Source organism: Podarcis erhardii (genome assembly GCF_964252035.2).
Source record: "Podarcis erhardii genome assembly, chromosome: 8".
NCBI classification, from domain to species: domain Eukaryota; kingdom Metazoa; phylum Chordata; class Lepidosauria; order Squamata; family Lacertidae; genus Podarcis; species Podarcis erhardii.
The window spans coordinates 73,276,043-73,303,981 of record NC_138499.1 but is presented as its reverse complement, the minus strand read 5'-3'; the positions used below and the strand labels follow the sequence as shown (position 1 = coordinate 73,303,981).

General features: G+C 42.4%; 1 long non-coding RNA gene across 10 annotated transcripts in view; it reads left to right on the top strand.

Moving 5' to 3' along the window:
- The window catches only part of LOC309348126, a 181,716-nt gene that overhangs the window by 60,325 nt on the left and 93,452 nt on the right, over nt 1-27,939 (top strand). For 3 of the 10 annotated variants that reach the window (XR_014159200.1, XR_014159201.1, XR_014159203.1), the window contains one exon: nt 5,869-6,223. The exons of 2 other annotated variants lie outside the window; for them this stretch is intronic. This is a non-coding gene — a long non-coding RNA (uncharacterized lncRNA). Of the gene's footprint in view, nt 1-432; nt 574-1,739; nt 1,857-5,868; nt 6,224-27,939 lie in introns of those variants that run through there. 5 more of the 10 variants (XR_014159202.1, XR_014159207.1, XR_014159206.1 and 2 more) reach the window with 4 other exon arrangements.

Genomic DNA, 27,939 nt, shown 5'->3' with positions numbered 1-27,939 from the left:
GCCATACTGGTGACCTGGAGAATACTAGAAGGGTGTTCTAAGTGTGGGCTTGGGCCAAGTAAAAGCTATGGTTAGGCAAAGAATTATAGACACCGAGAGACAACAGGACTGTTTAAGGTGCTCCGATTACAAAATTGTAGAAATCACTAGCTGCTCCAGCAGCATACCTCTTTTTTCTTGTATCCAAAAATGCAAGAAGGGCTTTTAAATTTGCCAGATGCTTGGCTCTGCCCTCGCCGGTCTTGGAAGGATCCTTTAAAAAAGTCCCATATGACCAGAGAATTTGTGCCTGTCCACTGGGGGATATAGGAAGCCCTGAACACATATTTTTTAGATGTCCCTTTTACGATGAGGCATGTAGAGAAATCATTGACCCCCTGCTGGTGAGGCTTGCTGACCTCCCGGTAAAGCAAAAATTCGATCTTCTGTTAGGCAAAGACCACAAGACGACCCAGATTGCGGCCAGATTCTGCGCACAGATCTCTAGGCACAGACCATCCCCTGATTCAATCTAGTTTGTTAAGAAAATTCCCAAACTCGGATCCATGGGTGACTCTGGGTCATTTATCTAAGGTAGTCTATCTTAAAGTTTTTATGTTTTTATACGCCTATCGCACTTTTAAACTAAAAATCCATTGTTGTATATTGTTTTAAATGTTTGTTTTGCTATTGGGATTGTAGTTCCATTTGTGTTTCACAAGCTGGTCTCTGACCGTAATAAATTTCATGTTCATGTACTAGAAGGGTGAGGTTGGGGCTTGAGCCATTTACAGTAAATATATCTTCAGAGCCTGATTTGGAGGCTCAGCCTATCAATGACGTTCATAGCTACAACCCACCTTTAAGGATGAAAACAGCAGAAAGTAAGTGGTCTAGTGTTGCCTGCTAGCCTTCATTTTAAGAGCAGTACCAGATTTACATATAAGCTAAACAAGCTATAGCTTAGGGCCCTGCTCTCTTGGGGGCCCCCAAAAAAATTGAAGGAGAAAACAAACCTGGATGTACATTTCCAAAATATAAGATAAAAAACAAATAAAATAAAACCGGCATACAGCAGCAATGTTTTATGTTGTGTAGGCACCTATGATGTAGGTAATGGGCTCCACCTGCTAGCCTGCTCCTTAAAATATCACTGGTTTGCTCATTTCTGTATACAGGGTGCCTACATTCTGCATGGACTGGTTGCATGGCAACATGGGCAAATGGCTTTAGATACCTATTAGGTCTATAAAATACCATATAGCATATATTCAACACAAAAAAGCAACAATTTGTTGTTGACAAAGGACAGCTGGACATCTAAAGAGCCCCATTACCTTCAGTAGCTTAGGGCCTCATCAAACCGAAATCCGGCCCTGTTTAAGAGTCATGGCCCAATACCTAATACTGTTGAATATTTTGAAAGTTTACAAAGGTAAAATTGGGATCACTTGTCCCACCCACTTTTTTATCTCTGGCCCCACCCATCACTGTCATGAGGCACCTAGATATTTGTCCACAGGCTGAGATAATGTTCTGCAGCCCTGCCCTAATATAAAGACATTGGAACATGACTGCTCCACAGAATCCACACAATATCCATTTCTAAAGAGAAATAATTACTTTTCTTCCCATTTTGACCCTGCAACCTCTATCTACTGGGTTATTTTCAAAACTAAAGCAAGGATAAAGCAGATAAAGGGTCACTATTTATTATAAAATAAAGGGAGTTAATCGGCTTCTCTAAATTAAATCTACAGGAAGATGCATTTAAGTATCCCAACTGTGAATTTCAGAAGAGCATTGCAAATCATGCTGGATTTTATTTGAAGAAAATAAGTAAAATGTGTACATAGAGGTATGAAATCATTGACAAAGTTAGTCCTTCCCTGCCTGCCTGCTACTGAGCAAACAAATGGGAGAATAAATAGTAGGGCTCCCCTACATCCAAAAACTTTGCCCACCCCCTCAATAGCTCAACTGCTTTTACTTGAGTAGTTGTAAGAAAGATGGATGAATCTATCCACTTCCAGCCTGTGATAATTTTGTATTTAACTATATCTTCTCCATAATTACGTTCCATTCAATTTATTCATTAAATTCTTTTTTAAAAAAAACTTTTCAAAATACAAATTACAAACATAAGAAGAAGCCTACTGGATGAGACCAGTGCTCTTTCTAGTCCTATATCCTGTTTTTCACAGTAGCCAACCAATTGTGTATATTTAAATTGTCCAGAACATTCAGAGAACTGCAAAATCCAATTTGTAGCTGTTTTGATCCACACACGTTTATCTATATCTGTTAAGGGTAGCATAAATTGAGTGGTTAATCTGGGCAAATGAGCACATTATCCAGTTTCCAAGAAACATCCCCCCCTCCACTCTTGTTTAGAAGTGTTTGATCCAGTCCAGTCCAGTGCTTCTGGCCCACTGCCTAATCTTGTTGTTGCTTAGTCATTTAGTTGTGTCCGACTCTTCATGACCCCATGGACCAGAGCACGCCAGGCACTCCTGTCTTCCACTGCCTCCTGCAGCTTGGTCAAACTCATGTTCGTAGCTTTGAGAACACTATCCAACCATCTCGTCCTCTGTCGTCCCCTTCTCCTTGTGCCCTCAATCTTTCCCAACATCAGGGTCTTTTCCGGGGAGTCTTCTCTTCACATGAGGTGGCCAAAGTATTGAAGCCTCATGTGATGGGATAATGAGCTGCTTGTGCTTGTGCTTAAAAGCTTGGTCCCTCAGAGTTTGCTCAGCGTAGCAAAGCTCTGCCTTGAGCGGAGCCCTTTGGCATGGCTCCGTCAGTCACTGGTAGGATCCGACAGTGGGCGTCTGCGGAAACGTTTCCAACATAAAAGCTGCTTAACGGAAACGCGTCTCCTGGATTCTCTGCGTGACAGTTTCCGGCGAGGGGTGGGGGTTCCTAAAGGGGGCCTTGATACCTCCTCACTGTTCTCACTGGAAGTATCCCAGAGCCTCCCCTCCGACTCCCTTTCCCTTGGAGCTCCTGCTCCCCCCCTACTGGTTCCCTCTTCTGCTGCAGAGTCTCTCCTATTCTCCTGGAGCCTTTCCTTTCCCTTGGAGCTCCTGCTCCCCCCCCTACTGGTTCCCTCTTCTGCTGCAGAGTCTCTCCTATTCTCCTGGAGCCTTTCCGCCACCTGTTCTTCCGATGGCAGTTCCCTGACACCTCAGCTTCAGGATCTGTCCTTCCAGTGAGCACTCAGGGCTGATTTCCTTCAGAATGGATAGGTTTGATATTCTTGTAGTCCATGGGACTCTCAAGATTCTCCTCCATCACCATAATTCAAATGCATCAAGTCTTTGGCGATCAGCCTTCCTTATGGTCCAGCTCTCACTTCCATGCATCACTACTGGGAAAACCATAGCTTTAACCATATGGACCTTTGTTGGCAAGGTGATGTGTGGTGTAGTGGTTAAGAGCGGTAGTCTCGTAATCTGGGGAACCGGGTTCGCGTCTCCGCTCCTCCACATGTAGCTGCTGGGTGACCTTGGGCTAGTCACACTTCTCTGAAGTCTCTCAGCCTCACTCACCTCACAGAGTGTTTGTTGTGGGGGAGAAAGGGAAAGGAGAATGTTAGCTGCTTTGAGACTCCTTCGGGTAGTGATAAAGTGGGATATCAAATCCAAACTCTTCTTCTTCTCTTCTTCTGCTTTTTAAGATGCTGTCTAATTTTGTCATTGCTTTTCTCCCAAGAAGCAGGCATCTTTTAATTTCATGACTGCTGTCACCTAATCTTACCCGACCCCAATATGCCCTCCCACTGGTCAACCAAGCAGCAAGAAGAAGAAAGAGGGGCTTCAGATAAACATAAGTTGTCCTCCCCCCCCCCCGCCCAAAACCAAGTTCTGTTCCTTTTTTACCATTCCCGGCTGCTCCCCAGTTAGCTGAGCAGCGCAAGTAGGATTTTATGGAGAAGAAAGTTTTAAACCTCCCAGCCCCTCATACAATACAGATGGAAACTCCCGTCCTCCATACGGCTATTAAGTAAGTAAGTAATTTTAGTAAGTAATTTTATTTACGGCCATAGGCCCATACAGGTAAAAACGACACATAAATATCAACTTGTGCATGTGGGGAAAACAGCCGCTAAAGCACCACTATAACAATAAAATACTATAAGATAGAATGGCATACTACGCCTTAGTTAGCTTGTAGTGCTCCTTGGCGTCGCTTTTGGGTAAGGACAGCGACCAGGAACCTTGCCACTTTCAGGGTCGTATGAGTATCCTTATCCTGCAAGATTTGGGCAAGGTGGAATTTTGGTGGGGTACCCTCTAGTTTCTGTATGATTGATCCCAACAAATTTGCCCGTGGCACATTGAACAGGGGACAAGTGAACATAATGTGCTGGAGCGACTCCGGTGTCTCCTTATCACATTCGCACATGGCGGGGGCTTGGCCCTTTGAGAATCTATGTCTCAGGACGTTGGAGGGAAAAACGTTGAACCTCGCTTTGGTGAAGGCCAGTCTATGGGCAACAGTCGAAAGGGAGGAGAGGTATGATGGAACGCAGTAAGTTAATGTGATACCAATGTTCTGAGGCGGACAAACACCTCCCCCCAGCATATAATTTCGCTGTAGATCGATGTCATCCAGTCTTTGGCGGATCAGTCTTTGAGCAGTAATTTGGTCTAGTTTTAGGGAATCTGAAGGAGAGATTCCATAACTCAGGAGTTTGGCATGAATTCTACTAGTCCAAAGGCTAGAGAATTCATCTCGCCATAAGCATTGGACAATGTAATGGTTTGGTAGTCTATGCCACATTGATAACCAATAATTGAAGACTTGCTTCCACAGGCAAGTTTCTAAGGATGCGATCTTCAATTCTAGTCGCATGGCTGCGTTGCTTACGCACAGGGGGAGCATTAGGAGCCGACGTAGGAATTGGTTTTGCAGTGTCTCGAGAGGAGCAAGATCTGTCATCACAGCCCAAAGTGGGGCAGCATAAGCAAGCACGGCAACCACTTTTGCCTTGAACACCTTTAGGGCCGAGGGAACATGCAAAGCTCCATCCGAAATACGGCTATTAAGTTTAGGGGGAAGGCTGTTGGAGATTACGCATAATAGCCAGCAAATGTATATAATTCAGTCCCATTTCCCAAGGCCTGTTGGAGATTATGTATAATGACTGGGAAATGTGGACAATAACCTCTTCGTGGAAGGATTATGCACACATTCTCCCTGAGGCCTGGTGAATGTGCACAGTAGCTGGTTTAGATGTAGCTGGTTTACTTTTCTTCGAAAGAGCTCAGGACAGCATACAACATTTTCTCTCAATCTTATCCATAAAAAGAAAAGAAAAGAATGAATGTTTTTTTTAAAAAAAAAAAATTGTCAATGTGTGTGGCATTTCCATTTTGAGCTAATTTTTGCAAAGTCAAGATTTTCACCTCATGGCATAAGTGTGCTTTTGTCCCAGTTCAGAGTCTTGTCCAACTTGCTTTTGCTGATAACTCTGACTGTCTCTCAAAGGCTGGCCAAATACTCTTCCAACTCCAAATTCACCTCAGTGTGCAACATCTGGTAGAACAACTCCCTTCCTTTATTGTTCTCACATGTTCCTGGTAACAACTCATAACAGTTCTCTTGCTTTGTTAGAAACAACTCAGCTGTGGTTGCAAATAAAATGTTCATGACTCTCGGATCCTGGCCTTAAGGCTTATGTGTATGTACTGCTTTGACTCCATCCATTCCACTTGGGTTAGAGCACATAGATGAAATTCTGCTCAGAAAGTAGTGTTCACAGGATCTGGAGCATGAAATGTTTTATAATGAAACTCTTATCAGCGTTAAATTTGTGCTTAGACTGACCTATCTCTGTCTACCATCCAATCATAAAAGTGCGGGCTTTTTTGTTTTTGTTCACAGGGCTTTCTTAAAGGGAAGAAGCAACATCACAAACAATTTAATGCAGAACAGGAAAAAAAATAATTTGCCGAAAAGTTAACACTTCCAGTGGAAATAGAAGATAAAAAATGCGCTCCATTGGCAATGGCAACAAACAGATGCTTCTTTCCCTTTAGATCTCTTTGTTCCACTAAAGCTCATACATTCTTGCTGTCTGTACCGATTAATCATCAGAAGTGAATAACAGGCCCATTTCAATAAAAATCCAATATACAAAACAAATCACAGTTACGTAGCTGCCTATATGCAGGAGCTCCTTAATTTGACAACCATTGTGCGGCTCTATGTTCCATTTAATTAAAAGCTTAGTCAAACAGATCTGATTTCAGTTCAGTCAAAATTGCTATTTTGTATTGATGTATTTGATTTTTAAGGGTATAATGAAGACGGGGTGCATAGTTGCTAAATGGCTTAAGCTTGATGAGCTCAATCAGAACTTCAGCATTACTAACAAAATAATATTCCTCTATCTTGCTGTCCAGAGAAGTCGATAAGAAATTATGCAAATAACACAGGCTTGAGCTGAAATGGAAATCATGCTGTAGCATATTAGTGGCGACAACAGCAATTTCCTTAGCTCCATTTGTGAAACATCCCCCCCCCCCACTTGAAAAAGTGCTTTTGCCAATTTTGCAGCAGCAAAAGGCTGGGCCAAATATGCACATTCATCACAGGGTGGCTTCAGCATCACGTGTTAAAGGCAGAAATTTGAATGTTATCCATCAATTCAAGCACATCGTTTTCTTCAATGGAATTAAGTTCACAAATTCTATGACTGATCCCTTCAGAAGATTTGCTCCTAATTGTCCTCACAGCAACTCAAGTGGGGGTGCTCACATACCTACACGCTCTTGGGCAATATACTTGCCACATCCTTAAGAAATAATAATAAAAAAAACTAATACAGTTGTACCTTCAAAGTTGAACAGAATCCATTCTGGAAGTCAGTTTGACTTCCAAAACCAAATCATGGCTTCTGATTGACTGCAGGAAGCTCCTGAAGCCAATCAGAAGCTTTAGAAGTCCCATCAGATGTTTGACTTCCAAAAGAAAATTTGCAAACCAGAACAATCACTTCCGGGGTGGCAGCATTCGGGAACCAAAATGTATGAGTTCCGGGGTGTTTGACAAACAAGGTGTGACTGTATAAGGAATATCTGAGATGCACATGATAGACTCCCTGAAGCCCTTGAGATTGCTGCAATCCAGCAACAATGGGTCATCCACCAAGACCAGGCAACCCTAATGTTCCATCTCTGAAACTTAGTAGGTGTAGACACTCTTTGGAGAGAAGACTTCCTGCCCTTCTTCACCAATACACATTGCCCTGAGATTCTTTAAGGAAGGGTGAGATAAAATGTGACTATTCAATAAAACACTTGCAGAAAGGTTCTAAGGGAGCCTTCAGAGTGGTGTTTAATTGCAAGTGTATTCTGAAACATGTCCCTTGACATAATAATGGTGCATTAGTGATGGATTTGCTCTGCTTTGGTTTGTTCTGCAATGCTTTCCCAGTGCTACCACATTATTGCTCTCCGGAGAGGGGCTGTGGAGCAGCAGGAGGACAAAAATAAATCAGAACTTTTGTGGTATAAAAAGTTATGCCATTTCAGCAGGAAACTATGGAATATGCATTGATTGGAAAGGAAGCAGGGTGACAGCCCCAACACTTTCACGGGTGCAAATATTATTCAAAGTGTGATCATGTATGACTGCCCAGATAGCGTTGTGAGCACAAATCATCATGAAAGCATAATAAAAGGGACATCAGTAGGGACCTTATGTCAGTCTTTAAGTTTTTCCGCTTTGTGAGTGAGTAGGAATTGCCATCAGGCTGGCAGAAGCCTAAAGGTGAATGCAATCCAGGATTAGAGGTTGGAAAGTACAGAGACCAAGACAAGGGTACCAGTTTTCAAAAACAATTTATTTCATTTATGCAAGAGATCTCAGTCACACAACACATCCACACAAACCCTGCTGAAGTGTAGTTACCAATGATAAAAGGAGCAGGAGGCAGGGATCACCCTCTTAAATAAATATTTGCAAAGGCTTCATCACAGCGGTTCACAGAGATTTGCTCCCCCTCTTATACAGAAGCTGTAAGCATGCAGGACCTCTTTCACGTGGATACACAGCGAATGTCGAATGTGTGACCATTTTCTACAAATCACATTCTACTAATGTTGAATGTGTGTCCATGTCAAATATGCACCCACTAGCAGATATAATGAGTGGGCACATAAGGGGGGCATGGTCAGTGGGTGAGTTCCCATCACCACCTCACAGGTTCCCTGAATGCAAGCGAGGTTTTGTGTGAATGGGACCAGTTTTCAGGAGAAACAGGAAGTGAGAGGGCACAAGTGTTTCCTGTTTGCTTTACAACATGGCCACATTCAAAACTGCTATGTAGCTGTGTGCCCAGTAAAGTTGTGTCATTATTAAAGGCTTCTGTGATCTCTTGAGTCTTGAGGGCAATATCATAGCAGCAATCTATGACAGCTGCAATTTCCTTTTTGCCCCCAGTTGACCAAACCAATTGAAGTGGTTTGAGGAAGGACATCAAATTACATTTCAGAGATGACTCTTACCCCCCAGGAGCCTGGCCAGATTTTACACACCCAGAAATCCATGTTGGTGCTGATGAGGGAAATGGAATTTGGGATTCTTTATTTCCCACCCACCACATAGTATGTGAGCAGAATCAGAAATAGCTTCCTATATTTGTTCAATTCCCTATACAATTTCCACCTCTCGTTTCTCAGTTCTCCTTTTTAGCTTGGAGAATCCATATATACATTTACTTCATGTTTGATTTTCTTTCCCCGTGCAGTTTCTTCACTTTCTGTACAATAATGTACTTTGTTTGATTAATGAAGGTGAAATTGCCTTAATTGACTCCATTTCAGATGTAAAGCTCTCATGGGATATATTTATGAGCTGTAAGCTCTTTCATGCAGCCTCATATCATGTTTCTACACTTAAAAGCTATCAGCATGGTTTTGGCATCAACTGGCATTTCCACTGAAGAGATGGCAGGAGAAAAATCAGTTCAGTGCAGACTGTTGCTAGGCTCCTATGAAGATAAACTTGTTCTGCTCTGGGTGCAGAGCAGCATAAACATGGAGGGGAGAGAAAGAGAGAGAGAGAGCTCTTGTCTTTCCTTTACAGCACTATGGGATAGAAAGAAAGGCATGTGAGTTGACTTAACAGAGAATATATTTTAAGGATAGGAAAACTATAAATTGATATGGTGACAGATCTTAGCACCTCTTAGATCGAAGGTGTTGTAGTACAACAAATTTCTAGAGGGTCACAGGTTAGCACCTCTGATTTAGAGTGTTGAAATGACTTTGCATAAAGTAAAGGGTAAAGGGACCCCTGACCATTAGGTCCAGTTGCGGACGACTCTGGGGTTGCGGTGCTCATCTCGCTTTATTGGCCGAGGGAGCCAGTGTACAGCTTCCGGGTCATGTGGCCAGCATGACTAAGCTGCTTCTGGCGAACCAGAGCAGCACGTGGAAAGGCCGTTTACCTTTCCGCCGGAGCGGTACTTATTTATCTACTTGCACTTTGTGCTTTTGAACTGCTGGGTTGGCAGGAGCAGGGACCGAGCAACGGGAGCTCACCCTATCGCGGGGATTCGAACCACCGACTTTCTGATCGGCAAGCCCTGGGCTCTGTGGTTTAATTCACAGCACCACCCGTGTCCCATTTGCATATAGTAGTTTCTTACAATCCCTACAACTGTGTAAGGTAGTTCAGCATTGTTATCCACATCTTGAGGATGAAGGAGAGTTTCTTGCCTAAGGCTAGTTGGGATCATAGCTGTCAACGTTTCCCTTTTTTAAAAGGAAAATTCCCTTATTCCGAATAGGATTCCTCCCAAGAAAAGGGAAAAGTTGACAGCTATGGTTGGGATATTGGGTGGGATTTCAGTCTCTACCAGTGTAATTCTATACAAGTCTGCTCAGAAGACCCAAAGTAATAGATTTTTTCCACTCCCCATCACACAAAATTTGAGGATAATCTTCATGGATCTTCTCTCTAAAGCCTGGTAAAAATGTAGGTGAAAAGTATACAGGATGCAGAAAAAAATATTAGCAATATTCATTGTGTGAGGATTAAAATATTGTTAGCACTTTTCGTTGTAAAAGAAGAACTATGCTATCACTCTGATTGTCATATCAATGTCAGCTCCAAGTGGAAATGCCGCTTTGGGTACAGGCTGTGTGCAATTGTTACAATTAAAGCCCTGCTATTTTAAATATAAAGAATGGGTATAATCAAATGATCAGTTTAAAGCCTGCCAGCAGCTAGCCGGGGTACCTGCTATATGATATTAAATTAATTTGGATCAAAGCTTTTGCAGAGCCAGAAACTGTTGGATCTTCAGTTTGACATGATCTAATGTGTGAATGCCAAAAGCTCGACTTGGTGTGCTGTTAGAGCAGGAATTAATTGATGCTGATACAGATTATATGGGCGCACACAAAAAGAGGAGGAATGGACAATCTTTCTCAATAATAGATTGAAGTTGTGCAGGTGTATAATTGTATCTGGCATCCTGGCTTAGTGATGAGGATTGTTCTTGGTTCATGCTTGCTTGCAGCCATTTTAGATTAAGTGCAATTATGGAGTGTACGTCAGATGGAAATGTTAACATAAGGTCTAATTCTGCTGCCTTTTCTCCAATTCACTTCAGTTGGTTCAGTCAGCTAAAGCAAGATAAATGGGCAAAAAGTTAATAAGTGAGTAAGCATGGAGCAGGGTTGTAAATACTGAGGACTCCTTCACACATTATGTTTTTCTTCTACGCTTAAATATAGGAATCATGTTAGGAAAATGATATGCAATTTTTTTTACTGAGGAGCATGGAAAAATGGACATGTTTATTTCGATGTCATTTGAAATGTATCATTCACTAACTGAGCAGATGTTTCACCAAACAGCTTGGGGTGAAGACAGAGGCAAAGTTGGTGTTGAGCAGTTCCAAATTCTCTGTCACCCAATAGTATTTCTACATCTTCTCCACATAGAGGACTTACTACTTGTTTGTACTTCGTTTTGCTTTCAACCTAGCCAAATAAACTTTTTGACAATTATTTTTAACCTCTCTTGCAAACCTGAGCTCATTCTGAGCTTTGGCCCACCTGGCCTTCTGCCTGCAACTATTGACTACTTGTGTATACTTTTCTTTCCCCTTTGTTCTATTTCTTATATTGGTCTCTTTAGGCGTCTCCCACTTTTCCTTCTTGTTGGAATTGTCTGCATTTGTGCCTTCAACATATCACCTTTAAGCAATGCTTTTTTTCTAGAAAACTAAGTGTCTGTACTCACCAAGAAGTTGTTGCAGTAAGTGTCACACTTTTTAACAACAACAAAAAGAGGTGCCGGTACTTTGTACCCTTGAGTACCCCCTGGGGAAAAAGCACAGCCTTTAAGAAACTCCCATCCATCTTGGATTCCCTTCCCCTTTCTGACTGTCGGATCTCACCCAGTTGTTCTTGAAGCTATTTGAAATCAGCCTTATTAAAGTCCAGCGTGCGTGTCCAACTACACTTAGCTTTCCCTTTTCTCTGTATCGTGAAACGCAAGAGAACATGATCAATTCCTCCCAAAGTCCTTCCACTTTGTAAATCGATTCCTCATGGTTGGTGAGACCAGGTCCAAGATAGATGATCCCCTTGTTCCACCTTCTTGGAAATGAAATTATGTATTAGGCAATGGAGGAATTTGTTGGACCTAACATTATTGGCAGAGCTTGAGTTCCAATAAATATTGGGTAGTAAGTCTCCCACGATTACTATGGCTCTCCTTTTTGAATTTTTCGTGATCTGTTGTAGAAAGGCATAACATCCAAGTATTCAAACTGACTTGGAGGTCTATAGGAATCACCCACAGTAAAGTCACTGTTGTTTCCCTTACCATTTTTAACCATACTTTACTCTGCCTTCAATGCTCCAGGTCATGGATCTCTTCCCAAATGGACACATCATTTGCATATAATGCTACACCTCCTCCCTTCCTGTTTGGTCTATTCCTTTTGAATGGTTAACTCAACAGTAAGGCTGCAATCCTATACACACTTACAAACTCACCTGTTAATTGGGTCTTATTTGTTAGTTGCCATGCATAGGATTGCACCGCAAGTTGCATTTTGTTAAGCGGCACATGGGAAATTGTGTTTAGGATTGCAGAGTAAATGGGAGATTTCTTTCAAAAGAACATCTGTAACCAGCAGTAATGAAGCATTGTGTTACGTTTACTTGGGACTGTTATCGATCAGCTCCCTAAGCCGGTGCTACTCACAGAACTGGCTGCAGGGAGCCCATTAACCTTGCTCTTCTAAGGCCCCCCTTGGTGCTGGTCGATTCTGATTTTGGTTGATAGTCCTAATGGAGTTGGATGTTCTCTTTCTATAAAGGACTTTTCCATGTACTATGATGGCACATTGAAGGAACTTGGTTTTTTGTTTACATAACACTGATGATATTAAGGTACGCATAGGCAAGATAATAACATTAAGGTTGTAAACCATCCATATTTTATTTACTGGTGACAAAGACGTACTGTAGGGTTGTGCAGCAAGATTCAGCTTGAACCTCAATTCATTGTTGCTCTTGTTTAAAAAGTCTACCTTAATTCGAAGCACTTGGAGGGGCTGCCCTATTTATCACGGAATCCGAGACCAAATTCATTTTAGAAAAATGACGTGTCATCCCCTGTCCTGTTACTATGGGGATAGTCAGTAACTTTCCCCACTTTTTCTAAAGGAAGCTTACAAAATATTTTAAATGCAATAAAATGCACAATGATGCAATAGTATTTATCGCTTAATATTTTAAATCTCTGACTACAATTGGCATATATGATTTCCTTCCAATAAATGCCTACTACAGTCAACACCTTGAATCCCTAATGCCTCCATTTTGGAATGTTTCGGCTCCCAAACGCCGAAAACCCAGAATTAAATTCTCCGGTTTTCAAATGTTTTTCGGAAGCTGAATGTCCGAAGCAGCTTCCGCTTGAGTTTAGGAAGCTACTGCAACCAATAAGAAGACACACCTTGGCAGGAAAGCAGCAGAAATATAGATGTATGGACTCCGGCCAATCGAGAAGCATGGGTACCCCCCACAAAAATTTATAATCCGGAAAATAATTGGATTTTATGATGTGGATTGATATAATTTGGACTAGTTGGTATGATATGTGTAATTTGGTAATTCGGTAAATGGAAACTTAATAAAAATCATTTTTAAAAAAGAAAAGAAAAAAGGAAGACACACCTCGGTTGTCAAACACGTTGGAAGTCGAATGGGCTTCTGGAATGGATTACATTCAACAGCCGAGGTTTGACTGCATACTTATTACTGGGTGGGTGGACAGGTCTTTCCTGAAGTAACCAAGTGATAATAGCAGCTATTCTTAAAAAAATAATTTTGTTTTGCTTTATAGGGATGTGATGTCTACTTATTACTTTGCACGATAACCCACTATGGTCATTGAAATGGATAACCTGCAGCCATAATGTCCCAGCCAGATGGGCGGGGTATAAATAATAAATTATTATATTATTATTTTAGTGATGTGTTTTCCATCAGCCTACTAGGTGGAGAAACAACTAACTGAACACTTTGCCATAATAAAAAGAAGGTGCTTGATATTTTGCTTGGTCACATCCACAACACACATCTAAAGAACATTTAATATGCATGTTTTCCCCTTCCCACAAGAATTATGGGAGCTTTAACTTGTTAAGGATGCTGAGAATTTTAGCTCCATGAGGGGTAGATGATGATGATTAAAATTTGTATGCTGCCGTATACCCACAGGTCTCAGTTTCCCATATTCGTTGAGGGAAGCTAAGTGTTTTAAATGTATAGTAATACCTCAGTGAATGTCTGCCTTGTCTAGCATCCATTCCGGCGAACATTCACAGCAAACCCAGAAGTACCGGAACGGGTTACTTCCGGGTTTGCTGCTCGTGCATGCGCAGACATGGCGCTTTGTCCTGCGTCCTTTTTGGCTAGCGGTCGGAGCTCTGGAACGGATCCCAGTTGCAAAACAAGGTACGACTGGACTATGTGCATGTGGCCAGTGGAATGGTAAGACCACAAATAAGTCATAGTAAATGTCATGATGGGACAGAGGGGTTTACCCAGCTTCCCAGAAAGAGAGTTGCTTCTTCTTCTTGGGAGTGGGAGTGGTGAGGAGATGGTAAGCTCAGTGTGGTACAAACACACCAGTGGAGGCAATCCAGCATTCTTGCCCATGTATTTTCACTGTGCCACTCTCCCTGCCACCTACTGCCTACTATCTCTCCGTCCTGGTAATCAGCAGTGGCTCACCTGAGGTCAGGTAAATATTTCCACCCCACAATGCCATCTGCTGCCGCCCATAATTTGTCATATTGAAATTGGCAACCCTATCATTAATTAGGCCTAAATGTGAGGCAACTGAGAGAGGTATCCGGTTTTGTTGGTTCATTTCATTCTTCTACAATTGATGGTTTAAATTTAGTCTATTTCTCACTGACGTATGGTGAATTTTAACAACAACAACAACAGGAGAACCTGTGTGCGGCAGTGGTAAGGGTACTGGCCTAAGGCTGTGGAAGCCCAGATTCAATTCCCTACTTCATCATAAACCTCACTGAGAAATCTTGGGCCGGTGTCAAGGAGCTGTCTAGCAAGCCCAGGTCATCCACAGGGCAGGAAGGAAAGGGAGGCACAGAATGCAATGTGTTTTCTATTAACAGAAAATAACTACACAGCAGAGGGCTCTGCCTTGTCTTTATTCAGCTGAGACATCCTGAAACTGACCACTGGCTCTGCCCTCCACCCTCTAACCTCTCACTCTGGATCCCTCCCAAGCAGACAAAGGCTCCTTCTCTGGACCTGTCTGACCCATTCCTTGGCAATGTGCAGGATACTCCTCAAGTAGGGTGTCAGAGGGAGTGAAGAGCCAGCAGAACTGGGACTGGCTTGCTGCTGGGTAGCAAGGGCAACCTCTGACTCCTCTCTGCCTGAGTTTGTGCTCACACTGTGACTCTCAGCCTCTAACCCTGTCCTGGAAGGCCTTCCTTCTCCTGACCCTTGATGGTTCAACCCTTCTGCTTCGAGCACCTCCAAGCTTGTCCCTTCTGCAGACTGCTCTTTAGTGTCCCACCACCCTGACCCGGGATCTAAGTCATCATCTGTGTCCTCCTTGGGGAGCTCTTGAGTGGGTGGTCTGTACCCCCCTTCCTCATTCAGCCAGTCCCTGACAACCAGTAACCATCAACCATAGCCCTCCCTGTAGAATGCCCTCCCACCAGATGTCAAAGAGAATAACAACTACCAGACTTTTAGAAGACATCTGAAGGCATGCTCGGTCCCTGCTCCTGCCAACCTAGCAGTTCAAAAGCACGTCAAAGTGCAAGTAGATAAATAGGTACCGCTCCGGCGGGAAGGTAAACGGTGTTTCTGTGCACTGCTCTGGTTCACCAGAAGCAGCTTAGTCATGCTGGCCACATGACCCGGAAGCTGTACGCCGGCTCCCTCGGCCAATAAAGTGAGATGAGCGCCGCAACCCCAGAGTCGGCCATGACTGGACCTAATGGTCAGGGGTCCCTTCACCTTTTATCTAAAAGGAGGAGATAGAACTATGCATGCTGCCTTGACCTCATTGAATGAAATGCCATATGTAAATGAAATAAATGCATAAATAAAATGATAGCACTGAACATCTGTAGAATGCTTTCAGTTGTTTAAAGTGTTCTGCATGTTTCATCCTTACAACAAGCCTGCAAGGCTTGCCAATATTTCTAGCTACCATATATTACAGTCGGGGTGAGGGGGCACTGATAGGGGATGGCTTGTCATTGGCTTGTCTCAGATGGCCTAGGGTTGTATCTAATGCTAATCCCACTCAAAGTGATGGACATGACCAACAGGTTCATTAACTTGCATGTTTCTACTCTGAGTGTGGCTACTGTTAAATACAACCCCTAGTGGATTCATGGTAGAGGAGTGATTTAAAGCAGTGACATCCTGATTACCTTGTTAGCAACTAAGGAATAAATATAAGTGGAATAATAAAAATAGGAGGTGCTGGCTTTTTGCAAGAAAATAGAGGGCATTTTCTTTTGGATCAGGTTGCTAACATCAAGGGATGTTGTAATATGTCAAACTTGATGCGTCTGATCTAATGGTGGTGATGCTAATTAAAAACGCAAAGCTGTAAGTTGCTATCAAACGCATGATACTTGATCCGGTGACAAATTCTTGAAAGATAATTTACTTTTTCTAATTAGCTAGGCTCCCATTTTTTTAATTACAAAATGTAATGTCAGATATGGAAGAGGGAAAGAAATGGAGGTGCACAGGGCTCTAATTTGATTTACCATATCACAATATCTAATTATGGTGTGTTCCTATTAACATATTTGCATCTGAATTTTACAATTGGATCATCATGCTTCTGACCCATGTATTGGGTCAAAGACTTACACATTTTTCTATGAATAATCTGGTCCTATTAACTATCAAATTCTGTCTGAGGACATCTCTATCACCAGGGACAAAAGAACTCAGACAGAAACTTATTCTTAGCTGTCAATGGGTGTTTGCATAAAATCAAGATGCTATGGATGTTGCACCAGTATGGTGCTACAATTAAACCTGAAGCCTAAAGTTTCAGTGTCTCTTCCCATTTCTTTTTTTGAGTCAGGCTTTTTAGATTCATAGAATCACAGAACCGTAGAGTTGGAAGGGACCCTGAGGGTCATCTAGTCCCACCCTCTGCAATGCAGGAATCAACTAAAGAGTCCATTATAGATGGTGTCAAAGGGCTGTCAGGAATGCAGGTTCGTCCATCGGTCAGAAAGAGGAGACACACAGTGCAATCAAGTTTAATTTACAAAAAGTGAAAACACAAGAGTTCATCTAGGCTTATATGCCCTAGTTCAGTGATTGTCAAACTTGGCTCTCCAGCTGTTTTGGGACTACAACTCCCATCATCACTAGCTAACAGGACCAGCAGTCAGGAATGATGGGAGCTGTAGCCCCAAAACATCTAGAGGGCCAAGTTTGCCTATGCCTGGGCTAGTGTCTCCAACCATACTCCATCATCCAGCTGGACCCTGACAGATGGCCATCTGAGAAACCTCCAATGAATGAGAGTCCACCACCTTCAAAGGCATTTGGGCAGAGGCAGGTGGGTACACTTGCCCCAGGGTTTGGAGGGCTAAGCTATCTGGGGACCCCCACTAGCAGCCTGCATGAATTACACTGTCATGCCAAGAATGCCTCATGCCTCCCAGCCAACCACAGACTTAATGGGCAAAACGGCCATGGATGAAACTCTCATGCCTGTCTGTACACACTCCCAGGTTTCAACAGCAAGTGTCAGGTTGCCAGGCAAGGCTTCCCTTCCCCCTATCTGTAGATAAAAGGCTAAAGCAGTCTTTTGCAGCAACAGAGAGGCTCATTGAACACAGCACAAACATTCAGTGTCCGTTCTCACTGTGCAGGTGCTCCCAATTGAGTTCCTCCCACTTCCCTCTAGTTACGTCTGTCTTCCTGTCTCCTCACCACGTGATCTCTTCACCTCTGAGCCTTCTGAGAGGCTACACTATCCAGACGCCTGGCTCTCGGGCTCATGGGCTGCACGCTTTCTAGCGAGGGAGATTCAAAAAGCTCTCTCTCTTCCTGTTCCTCTCCCCTTGGTTGCTCTTCTCCCAGCTCAGCGCAACTATAAGTTTCCGAGCAGTGTCTTTCCATGAACCATTGCTCTTTTCCTCAGCCCTCCAGATTTTTTGGCCTACAACTCCCATGATCCCCAGCTAGAAGGACCAGTGGTCGGGGATGATGGGAATTGTAGTCTCAAAACATCTGGAGGGCCGAGTTTGAGGAAGCCTGCTCTAGGTCGATACTATCCTCCTGCTCCAGAGAAGCTTCAGGATCAGGCCCTTGCACAGAAGGAGAGAGGCAGGCTCCCACCATTCTTCCTCAGGGCAATACCGTTCAGTCTGATTCCTGACCATAACCTGTGTGTACTGTGTACTGGTGCACAATGCTAAGTTAATTTAGCCAGTGGTGCTGCAATGGCATGTCTCATGGACTGTGAATCTGTTGGAGCCAAATATCTGGTACCAGCGTTATCGTGCTTTGGCAGACCTTGAGTTAGAATGAGGCATGTAGAATTAGTTTTGCAAGATAGCTGAGAATAATAATAAATGCCCCACCCATCTAGCCAGGCCTCCCCCAGCCACTCTGAGCGGCTTCCAATAGAATATTAAAAATACAATAAAACATTAAACATTAAAAACTCCCCTAAACAGGGCTGCCTTCAGAAGTGCATGACAGATACTTGATAGATTAGTGTAGAATCGAAGAGTGCATAAAATGTTTTTAAACTTTCTTTCTTTCTTCTCTCTAACAAGACTCCCACTTAACAAGACAAGCTCTGCATGGGCCTTGCTGTTTTTGGTTTGGTGAATCAAGGTTAGTTAGATTAGAACATTGTACAACTGGCCTCTCAAGTGTGAAGGTGGCATAAGGGCATCACACCAAGTTTCTCCAAGTGGATCGCATGCTTTCCAACAATTTCTTTGGGGTTAAGGTTTAGAAGTGTGAATAGCATAGTTTTTCCCAAACCCTCCTCCCTTGCCCCCTTGCTGCTGTTTCAAATGGCAGCAACTGCATTAGCAATCCAATCACCATTTATATCAACAATACCCTGCCCCTAGTGCCATTATTGGGCGTGGAAAGCAGGGGCTCCCACCCCACCCCCAAAATGGAGAGTATTGTGAGAAAATTCTGCAAAGTGTCCTTCTTTGGGGGTGAAGGGATAGGGGTGAATGAGAGAAATGAACATCTCAGAATTTTCTCAGAAAAAAAGTATTCTGGTAAACTTAGGCTTAGTTCTACTTCAGATACAGTCAGACACCTCTGGTCAACCTTTAGAAATAGCCAAGACTTTTCAAGTTCCTGTGCATGATGGCATTGAAATGAAAATACAGGTTTTTTTCGGCTCAGAACCAGGTGTTAAAATAGAAAATGGGGAATTCCCTCAGCTTCCTCCAACATGGTACCCTCCAGATGTGTTGTGCTACAACTCCCATCAGCTTCACGCAACATGGCTGATCATCAGGGATTATAAAGTTTTTAATCCAAGACAACTGGAAGACAGCAGACAATCTCCCTCCTGCATTGATTATTGCATGTTCAAAATGCTGTACAGAAAAGCTGTACTAATGCCCCCCTCTTCTCCCAGTTAGCATCAAGTCATAGAAATGAGTTCTGCTGTGTCAGTTATTAAGGTGCCAATAAACTGAATTAATCTAATTGTGCAGGCACACAGCCCAAATCTGGGAAAGGCTACTTTGTCTTTAAACTGCTGCAGAGGGGGGAATTAGAGATTTTTTAAGAAAATGACATGCAAAACAAGCTGCACATTCGTATGGGCATGTTTCAGTGGGAAAAACATGAAATATACACCCAACACTGAAACATCAGTTTCATTCACTTGTGCTAGCCCTACGAACAGTCCTTGTTAATCTGTCAGAAGCCTTTAGATCCCAGCAGTTGGAGAGTCATGCTATTACTGACCATTCATTTTGTATTTCTGCCATTTCTTGACTACTAATGGGTTTCTACCAATGCATTGGTGTGGATTTGAGGTTTCAGCAGTGCCAGCAATTGAGATCGGAATGCAATGCTGGTGGTGCACATTTAGGGGTCAATGTATAATAAAATTTCATGAAACATATAAACATTTGCCTTTTTTCTTTTCTGCTGATCTGCAGCAATGGACAACATTGGATACTGTAAACTGCAATCTGCCTGTTTAGATATTTCACACCTGTCAATCAGAACCTCCCTCCCTGTCAGATGATAACATTGCTCAATAAGTAGTGAATTTAGTGGGTTTCAAATTTTCTGTCCTGGGGAACCATAGGAAATTGTCTGCCAGCAACCTTCTGTGTATCCTCTATGGAACCCTTGCGTGCCATACAACTCTGCAGGATAGAGTACAAATTCAGAATACAATTGTACCTTGGAAGTCGAACGGAATCAGTTCCGGAAGTCCATTCAACTTCTAAAACATTCGAAAACCAAATTGCGGCTTCTGATTGGCTGCAGGAAGGAAACTTCAGAAAAGTAAAGGAGAAACCACAAGGGATCCTCTCAATCATGGGGAACCTTCAGAATTGAGTACTTTGTAATAACTTCCTGTGGGAATTGCTCTTAAAGATTATCTATAGGAAGCTTGATTAAATGGCAAGAAAGTTGTTGTTCATTTCCCAAATGCACAGGGAGATTCTGGAAGTAATATTCTATTTCCCACCCTAAATAATACAGCAGCTGCAAATGAGATCTACATTGTTATAAATGATCACTTTTGTCACCCATTAGGTGGCAAACACGCAACTTTAATATAATTCAAACTGAGCGGCATAATTATTTGATGAAACCAATCTCCATTGCTTATCTCATCCCCTAATTATAATGTATTAGTTTTACTCGTGATTATGGCAGGATTAGTTTATCCAAGCAAGAAATCAATAATTCAAACCAATAATTAAATTTCATGAGAAAGTTCCATATAAACGGGGACACCATGGTTAGTCACTTGCTGTCTTTAGTTAATGTCTCTCCCTGGGTATGGGGCAACCTCCTGAAAAAAATATAAAAATGAAGGCAAGTGACTAATAAGTTACATCTGGGAAGTGGGCAAAGCAAAGTTCAAAAATCATGGAACATTTGGTATTTGTTAACATATTGTGCCTCCCCATCTCATGCCCCCACTCAGTTTTTGTAATGTGTGGCAGAGATGGCTCAGCGCTTGCAGTAGATCATGATTTGAGGTAAAAATAATAAACTAGGATTATTGGAAGCTGTCTCATACTAAGCCAAATTGTTGGTCCCTCTAGTGTGTTATAGTCTAGACTTACTCAGAGAAGCATCCCATGGTTTCAGGCAAGATTATTCCTCTGCTCTACTTGGAGATGTCAGAGACTCAACCTGGGACCTTATCCGTGCAAGGTAAACATTCTAGCACTGAGATACGAGCTCTTAATGCAGGGGTTACCAACCTTTTTAGACCCACGGGCTCATTTGCAAATCTGAGAAACTGTCATGGTCATTACACAGATACATAAAAACAGTGCTTTTTTTCTAAAAAAAAAATGTTTAGGGGTACTGTCATTTTGATTCAAGAAAAATACTGGAAAAGGAAATGAAGCCGCCATTGGAAGTAGAAACAATGAAACTGACCAATCGCCATGCTAGAGTCCAACTCCTGCTTCACACATTAAACGCTTGCTTCCATCTGAGACTCAGGAAACACTGTGACAGGGAATGAGGCCGCCATCGGGGGTAGCAATGGAACTGATGATTCATCGTGCTAGAGAAGGAACTAAAAATCTTTTTTTTTTTTTAGTTTCTTCTCCTGTTAGATTCACAAAATGTTTAGGGGGATGCGTACCCTTGCGTCCCCCCAGGAAAAAAAAAAAGAGCACTGCACACAACACAACCAAGCACACACACCAGCCTATTCTATGCCCTACAGCAAAAGACATCTTTCAAGTCCAATTTCAGATGGAGGAAGAATGGAAAGGAATGGAAATGGAAATGGTCTTTCTGAGCACAGAAGGAAAAGGCCGTGCCCTAGAAGGAAAAGGTTAACATACATAAACCCGCAACATCATGGGGGGGAGGGTACAGAGAGTTGTTTTTTGGCTGAACGCGGTCCTTGGGGTCAGCCGCAATCAGTCTTTATAGGGTCCCAGCCCAGGATTCAAATAAACCAATGGTGTGATAGCCCACCAATCTCCAGCAGCAGGCCTGGGAATTCCCAATGGCTGGTTGCCTAGCCCTGACATTGCTCCCTAGGGGAAGGGGTCCGGCAGGACAGGCTGCAACAGCCACAACAGCCGCCCATCCTGTGACTGGATAAGCAACCATTTTGGTTTGTTTTAAATTGTTTTATTGAAGTTTAATGTTGTTGTAACTCACCCTGGGACTTTGTGGTGAAAGGTTGGATGGGAATTTCTTAAATAAATAAAATCAATAAGATGGTGGCTAGTTAGGCCCAGAGGACGGAAAAAGTATTTCTTGTGTTTCCCCCCTTTTCTGAAATTCTTTAAAGATAGGCTTGTGTTGCAGGTTTCTGTCTCACTGCATTCACAGGGTAATGCAATATTTACCATAACATGTCACTCTTATTGCAAGTATCTATGGAAACTAACTAAAATGGTAATATCAAAATTCTTTAGCATTACACATAGATACATACACACACAGAGAGAAAAATCATTTGGATTACTGAGAGGAAACTTCTAGCGCTTTAGGCTTTGGCACGGTAATTTAGAATTTAGAGAGAATTCTCTGCATGTTTTATTGAAATGCTCAGAACTGTCTGCCTTATTGTATGAAGACAAAAAAACTCCCAGGCACCTCTGAGACTACCCAGCCGTCTTACAACTGAATCTACAAAGCTATCGTAGTGATTGCAGAGTAAGCAGCAGTTTCATTGTTTTGTTGAAGTGCTCAGAACTGTTTTGTCTCCTGTCAGGGGCAATAGTTGAGCTCCGCCAGCGAGCGAGGCAGACTCGGCCCCTAGCCAAAAGTCTGGTGTGGAATTTAGGATGACTGGGACACTTGCTCCCAAGTGCAGCTTGGACAGAGACCCAAAATGGAGTACAAAGCTGTCAAAAGAATGCTAAATTGCATCAAGCTTTCTTGTCAGTTTTGCAACATTAAAGCATGTTTGCAAAATGGTATACGAAGATCTAGATGAAGCCAATAAAGTAAGCATTTACAAATAAACAGTGTCCTTATTTTCCAGGGACAGTCTTAAATTTACAGAAGCTGTCCTGGTTTCTGATTTGATCCTGGAATGTCCTGTTTTTCCTTAGGACATCCCTATTTTCATCAAAGAAATGTTGGAGGGTATGGAATAGGACATCCCTATTTTCACTGGATAAATGTTGGGGGACGTGGTACCTCAGCAGAAAATATTATTATTATTACTGCTGTTGCTACTACTACTATGCATTATATCTATTCATCCCTTTTCACACAAAAAAGAGTCTCTCAGAGATTTACAACTCATGTTGTAGCATAACATTCATGTATGAGATTGGCATTAGAATAACATCCCCCAAAGTGCTCACCCATCATTGCCTATAAAGAAGAAAAATCCTACCCACCCCACAACAAGATGAGAACCCCTCTTTAATTAGACCCTTCTTCCCACTTCTGTTCTCCTATGTAACTTGGGGAGATAATGCCATTGTAGTCTGTTAAACACTGAACTGTATCCATTTGGTGTACACACACACACACACACAATTTTGTAGGCCACATCCTTTTTTTAAAAAAGGGGGGGATATTCTCTTTCAGACAGTGGCAAAATTCTGGGCCTAGGTGGCCTGTTTCAGAGGTTTTCAGCTGCCTCTGAAGTGAAACAGCTCTGCTTCCAAGCAGATCAAAGCAAAGCAGACTGATCTTGAAGCTTCAGATCTGATATATTTCTGAATCTCCCACAGGCAAGCTTTCCATACAAGGAAAACATCAGGCAACAAGGAGGGAGAGAGAAAGGAGGAGGAGGTGTGCCATTGTGATTGACAGCTGTAGCTTCCAAACCGTAAGCTTCTACTTTTAACTTACAGCCATAATGTTAGATGTTCCTAAAGAAGATGAGAGTGCCGTAGAGCTCAAAATCCTGAGAGCCTCACATCCACCCCTTTCTTTAGAGGAGATATGATGGTTCACATAATCCTAATTAGCAGGTTTGGGCACTCTGCTCAGTGGCAAACCTTCTTTATACAATAAAACATGTTCAGATCCCATTCTCTTGCTTCCATTTGAAACCCGATGATCCATTTTACCTCTCAGCTGCCTCTCATATGTTTCCTGCTGCTGTTGGCTCACTACTGGGTACTAGACCCAGATAACTCAGGGTCCTAGCTCTCCTCTTCTCCACAATCTTTCTCTTGCTTCAGTCTCTTTTGGGAAAGTAGTTCCCACACCTCCTCCATTTGCCTTTTCTTCCTCTGTTAGGTGGGCCTGCTCTTTATGCTACCTGCCAAAGAAGTGGCTGGAATGCACTGTGGCGTTTGCCCTCCTAGGTGGGTCATAAGGAAAGGGTTAAATGAGTGTGAAGTGATTGGCCAGTGGGAACCCAAGGGGAGGAGTTAGAGTTGGAGTGTTTTAGAAGTCAGTTGGGAGTTGGAGAAGGAAGAGGGAGGATAAGTCTGTGGGTTGGTCGAGTTTTGTTGTGAGAGAGTGAGAGAAACTGTTAGGAGGAGTCAGATAGACAGTTGGGATAATCAGTTAGAAGTTAATAGGAAGGTATAGGCCGGTATAGAAACTAAGGATAAGAAACTGACAAGAAAAATTATCTGAAACCATAACCTTGTTCTTGCTTATAAAATAAACTTGATTATTTGTTTTAATGTTAACAACTGTCTGGACTCAATGTGTAGCCGAGAGAAATGGGTTGGTGGCAGCGGGGAAGTGATCATAGTGGTGGCACAGGGATCAATAGACCGTCAAACGTCCGGAGACCCTGTGTGATTGCCACATGCACCAACCAGCTGTGATGTATCACTTCCACAATGACCATGTTTACTTCCACTCAGGCTCATTGTGAGGTTTAGGTGCCAGTCTCCTCCTCATACATGGTGCTTTGTGAGGGACATTGGGTGAACTTGTCAGAAACTGTTCCAGTGTTCTGCATCGCTCTTTGTGACAGCCTCTGTGGCAGGAAACAGCAATGCTGAGAGCTTCCAGGAATGACTTGTGGGCCACCAACAAGTGGGAGATGTCTGGTGTCCAGTTGCCACGTTTAGTGGGTGGTTGACACCAACTTCCCAAGGCAATATGGAATGTGGGTTTCCACTGAACCCTGGCAACCCGAGTCAAGGTCTCCCAGCACTTTCCTCCTATAGGTTAGGGCATCATTGTCCTGCTAAACGTGGCTTCCCAAAAAATTGCCCCTGTCTTTCTGGTGTTTAAATTCCATGAGCCTGTTAGATCACGATCCTGTGGTTCTTTTGAGGGTGTCTGAGGGTCAGACACAGGATTTTGCATATTGCCAGAGGTATATCCTTAGAGAGAGGGGACCAAGCTTGGATTCACCTTCCCAGGCAGTACTGAAAGGCACTATTCACCCTTGGCTGTTGACGCTTCTCTGGCAGAAAGGGAAGACTGTGTGTTTGATACTTCATAGGAGAAGCTTTGGTTCTGCTGATTCCAAAGTTCTCCTGTTTTATTGGCAGGCACCCAACTGGAGAAAAAAACTACAGTTGTCGGCTAACACCAACTCCCCAATCATGGATGTAGAATTCCATCAAATCTCCACATCCATCAAGTAGTCCTCATCATGTCTTGGTGCAGGTATAGTTATATAGGAAAATCTTTTATTTAATGCTGGTGGAAGAAGGAGAATTGTGCCCCTTTCCAACTTTTGCCTGACAGTTGCAAGTGTATCAGGGCTTTGGATCTGGTAGTTCATTCACCTTTGAGTCTTGCTCACTCAGCCTGCTATGATTTCCCTGTTAGTGAACGGAATAGTGAGGCAGAAGTACATAAACAAAATGTGAACTTTTATTATAAGACTCTGTCCTACAATTCCCCTCTCCACCGGAGAAGATGATAACCTTCATTTCCTGTTAGATACATAGCCAGAGGAACTGCTGGCAGCCTTAACAGTGATCTCTCAATACACTGGACAAGCTTTCATTCCCCGTCTTCCTTTCTGAACAATCCTCTGGAACTGTAATGTATTGTGTGTAAACATTTATTTATTTTTACAAAATGTTACAGGAAATCTGTTTGCTCTTTTTTCATTCACACCTGGAAAAAAACTGTATTTCAAAGAAAACTGTGCGGTGCTTACATGAGAAATGCTGGCAATAAAATTTGCAAATAAAATAAAATCCCACAAGAAACAACACCCACAAATGATTTCCATTTTGATTGCACCAGGTAGTTATTCACCTGGAGCACCCCCAGCAGAGACGCCTGCTTGGTATTCAGCTTTGTAATATGCTTCTCATTGCTTAATCTGTAGTGTGTGCTTTATATAATGCTGAGCCTAGGGCTTTTCCTGTGGCTTGAATGTTGACTTAGGAGAATAGATAGCACAAAGCATTACTATTAACAGCCTGGATCTGTTCAGTCATTCTTTGGAGGTTACGAAATGCCATGTGTTGCTTTTCATTTTTTATTTTAATTGATGTATTGAGATTTGGAACCATGGCACTGGGTCAGAGTTTCAAAGAAATCCGTTTCTCACAAAAGTTGCTTTGCAAAGATTACCACAAAAGCCACCTGGTGGGGGGGGGGATGAACAGCCCATATCAGATACTTTCAAAAAAATTCATTTCATTTATGAATCACTGCTTATGAAGCATCTTAAAGTGATCTACAGTATAATAGAAACATAGAAAACAATTACATATAAAAACAATTAAGAGAACAACTATATTGCAATATTTGGAGAAAAGGAAATTTCAAATGATGGCTCTGTTTTTGTTCATATATTGTTTGGGAAAACGTGAATTAGGTAGCTTCACCTTGAAATGTGAGCTGAGTCAAATGTCTCCATCGCTCCTAGTGTCACATCTGCTTGGTTCAAGTGGACCAAGCATATCCTCTCCCCATCTCTAGGAAAACCTTTTCTTATGAAACATTCACTTCTCCCACCCTGTCCAAAATTAACCTCACAGGCATTCTTTATATCAGGGTTTCCCAAACTTGGGTCTCCAGGTGTTTTGGACTACAATTCCCATCATCCATGACCACTGGTCCTGCTAGCTACGGATGATGGGAGTTGTAGTCCAAAAACAGCTGGAGACCCAAGTTTGGAAAACTCTGCTCTGTAGCAAGGCTTTGGCTTTGACGACTGGCAAACTAAGATGAATTCTAAACAAAGGAAATAATGGAAGAATGTGTACACTGTCCATAAAAAAAATATGAAATGTCCTGCTGGATCAGACCAAAATCCTATCTAGCCCAGCATTTTGTTTTGGATTTTTTGTTTTCTTTTAAATTAATTTGGTTTTTCAAATTAAATTTTACACTCACATGTCCAACTTACAACATAAATACATGATTCCAAGGAATCTCCTGGGCTTCCCTCCTCCCCTTTGTGGGTCTTATTGTTAATCATTTTGTCCTGCATCTTTTATGATAATCCAAAATCTTCTACCTCTCCATTGTGTCCAAAATTCACCATTAAACTAAAGGTGATATTCCAATCCTACGAACAATTTTAACTGTTTGCAATGGTTTTTAATATAAGTTATAAATTTTCCCTATTCCTTATTATAATTTCGGTCTTCCTAATTTCTGATTCTTCTGGTCATTTTGGCCATTTTGGCATAATTCATCAACTTGATCTGCCATTCTTCTCTGGTGGAGACTTTATCTTCTTTCCATCTCTGGGCCAATAACATCCGTACAGCCGTGGTCGTATACATAAATAGTCTCATCTGCTCCTTTCAGATTTTGGCACCTAGAATTCCTAAAAGGAAGGCTTCGGGTTTTTTAGAAGGGGTTATTTTAAACATTTTTTCAATTCATTATATATCATTTCCCATAATTATTTTACTACCATACATTTCCACTACATATGATAAAAGGTGCCTTCTTTTCCCTTACATTTCCAGCATACATTTGACCCCATTTTATACATTTTTGCTAATTTACTAGGAGTTAAATACCAACAATACATCATCATTCTGTTCTCACAGTGGTCAACGTGATGCCTCTGGGAAGACCTGAAACAGAAGATGGATATCTGAGGCCCTTCTCTAGGTCTGTCCTCTGTGTGAGGCTTGGAGGGTGACAAGGGAAAGGCCCTTTTCAGTTGTTGCTCCCAACCTTGTTAGGATATTAATGTTCCGTTTCACCTTAAGAGGAACAGATGTGTGGATTGTTGTATGTCATGTGTCTGTTTACTTCCAGCACAGCCTGCTGGGAACTTCCGTTGTGTATAGCATTTCCTTATGCTCTTTGCTTGGACACGAAGGGGAGC